At 43.5% G+C, this 2,845-nt stretch overlaps 1 protein-coding gene across 1 annotated transcript in view; it reads left to right on the top strand.

The window, feature by feature from the left end:
* The window catches only part of xpo1b (exportin 1 (CRM1 homolog, yeast) b), a 24,355-nt gene extending 21,510 nt beyond the window's left edge, over window positions 1-2,845 (top strand). Inside the window, exon 26 of the transcript XR_006926648.1 lies at window positions 2,659-2,845. The gene's annotated coding sequence lies outside the window, so the exon portion shown is untranslated. The remainder of the gene's footprint in view (window positions 1-2,658) is intronic.

Below are 2,845 nucleotides of genomic sequence, written 5' to 3'. Positions count from 1 at the left end.
GTTTAAGCAGCTCCTGATGCAGGTTGAACTTCCTCAGCTGAGGAATAAAGTACAGCCTCTGTTGGGCCTTTGTAATTGTCCCACTTCAGGCTCTGAGAGATGGTGGTTCCCAGGAACCTGAATGACAGTGCTGTTCATGATTGTAAGTCGGGGGAGTGCAGGGGGTTTCTCCTAAAAATCCACGATCATCACTGTTTTGTGTGTTGAGATCCAGGTTATGATTGCACCAGACAGCCAGCTGCTGGACCTCGCTTTTGAATGCAGATTCATCACTGTCGTTATTGAGGCCGATGACTATAGTGTCGTCTACAAACTTCAGGAGCTTGATAGAGGGGTCTGTAGAGGTGCAGTAGTTGGTGAACAGGGGAGAAGAGCAGTGGGGAGAGAACTGATCCCTGGGGGACACCAGTGCTGATAGTATGGCTGTTAGACATTAATTTCCCCAGTCTCAGTAGCTGTTGCCCATCTGTTGGAAAGCGGGTGATCCACTAACGTGGTGCTCAGAACAGAGAACTGGTTAGTTTGGTCTGGAGAAGTGATTGTGTTTAAGGCTGAACTGAAGTCCACGAACAGGATCCTCACATAAGTCCCTGGTTTGTCCAGATGTTGCAGGATGAAGTGCAGTCCCATGTTCACTGAATCATCCACAGATTGGTTTGCTCAGTAAGCAAACTGCAGGGGTCCAGCAAGGGTCCAGTAATGTCCTTCAAATAAGTCAACACCAGTCTCTCAAATGACTTTATAGGTCTTTAGTCCTTAAGTCCAGTGATGTTAAGTTTCTTTAGGATGGGGAGGATGATGGAACGTTTAAAGCAGGTAGGCACGTCACACAGATCTAGTGATCTTTAAAAAGATGGATGGCAGCTAGTCTGCACAGGTTCTTAGACAGGCTGGTGAAACTCCGTCTGGTCCTGGTGCTTAACTTCTTTTTTTGTTTCCTGAAGACCTGTAGCACATCATCTTCAGTGATCTGAAGTACAGGAGGGGGGCTGCTGGAGGTGTTGATAGTCGAGTGAATTATTCCAGTCTTTCAAACTTGCCTTTGGCCTCATGGTCGCTCCTCTAAACAGTCTTTCTGATATTGGCCATTCATTTTGGACAGATGGCCTGATCTAAGCAATCTTTTGGTGGCAACATGCGCTTTCCACTTCCTAATGATGCTCTGAACTCAAGAGGGATAACTAAAGCCTTCGAAATTATTTTGTAGCCTGTAGACTTGTACCTTTCTACAAGGCCTTATAAAAGCACTTTCCCAGCCATGGTGAATTCTGTGCACTACCATGAGTGGAATTTTCAAGAAAAGGTTGATTTTATTCTGAAGTATTCCAAACCACTGCAATAGATGTCAAGTGCCTGGTGTTTGATCTGCAAGTGGATTGGTTGCACCTGAGCAAGTTTATAATGGTATACTCTACTGATCACTTCACCAAACCAGGTGTTTCACTAATTAATTTTTAATTGAAGGTTTTAAAACATGTTTACTTTGATGATGAGGCTTATAACGTGTACCTATAGCTCAAAAACGTGCGATGTGACAAAGGTATAGATTTCACAGGGAATGAAGACTTTCTATAGGCACTGTATATACAAAAAAAAGAAAGATTTACACACAATTGACATGTCATGAAGTTCCCAGACCTAATATAAAAATGTGCAAATAGGAAGTACAGGCCAAAAAATAAATAGAAAAATATTTTAAAGGTGTGCTAATATCATGGTAATAGGTAGTTACTTGATGTCTACTGTGCTTTGTAGTCTAAAGTGGTAGCACAGTGGTTAAAGCGCTGGAATACTGCTCAGAAGGTGGGGGGGGTTCAAGCCCAAGGGCCCAAGTTCAAGCGCCCAAGCTGCCACTCTTGGGACCTTAAGCAAGGCCCTTAACCCTCTCTGCTCCAGGGGCGCTGTTTCATGGCCGACCCTGCGCTCTGACCCCAGCTTCAGAACAAACCGGGATATGTGAAAAAAATAATTTCACTGTGCTGTAATGTATATGTGACAAATAAAGGCTATTCTATTCTAAACTATGTTCCATGGCCAGTGTATCTGAAAGATGCTTCAGAGTCAGTGGATGCACTTTTAAAAATGAATCAAGAGTAAATGTTTTATACGAGGTGGCTCCCAGAGTTCCTGTCATTTCTGGAATGTGTCCTAGAAGTCTTTTTTTTTTTTATGCGTGTCAAACACCTTCTGCGATTCCTGCTGGATCTCTGCAATGGTGTCGAAACCGTGACTTTTGAGCTAGATCTTCATCTTTGGGAAGAGGGTGAAGCCCGCAGGAGCCAAATCTGTGAAGTGAGATCATGCGGATTGTTCTCCGACGATCATCATGCGCGAGTTGCCGAATGGTTTCGTCAATTTGAAGGGGGTTGCGCTTGTTAAAAGTCTTTCTGATTTTTCGTCGTCTTTCAGTGATGCTCGAACGAGTCGTTGCAGCATCGCCGTATGTCAAACGTGTGTCATGTTAAACGTTTTGCAGTCCGTGATGAAATCGTAGACGTGTTAACGCACGTGGTCAGAATAGCACCAGTTAGCACCGTTAGTCTCTAAACTTTTTCATACCACCTCACAGATATCATGTAACCGATATGCATCATACTTGGCAAACAGATACGCATTCATACTTGGGAATAATTATGCTTTACTTGTGTGTATTTATAGATGGTGAGAGGAAAACCGAGATCCCAAAGAAGAATTATATGGACATTGAGAGAACCTGCACAGCAACTCCACACCAGATGGTAACCAGAGCTCAGGATCAAACCAGTGACTGCATGTGAGGCACCACCACCATGTACCCCCCTATTAAACATACAGTGTAATAAAAATAATACAGAAGATTTTAAAA

This window comes from Silurus meridionalis, chromosome 8 (genome assembly GCF_014805685.1).
Source record: "Silurus meridionalis isolate SWU-2019-XX chromosome 8, ASM1480568v1, whole genome shotgun sequence".
In the NCBI taxonomy this organism is placed as follows: Eukaryota; Metazoa; Chordata; class Actinopteri; order Siluriformes; family Siluridae; genus Silurus; species Silurus meridionalis.
Note: the sequence above shows the minus strand (reverse complement) of the source record. Positions and strands in the feature narration are given on the sequence as shown.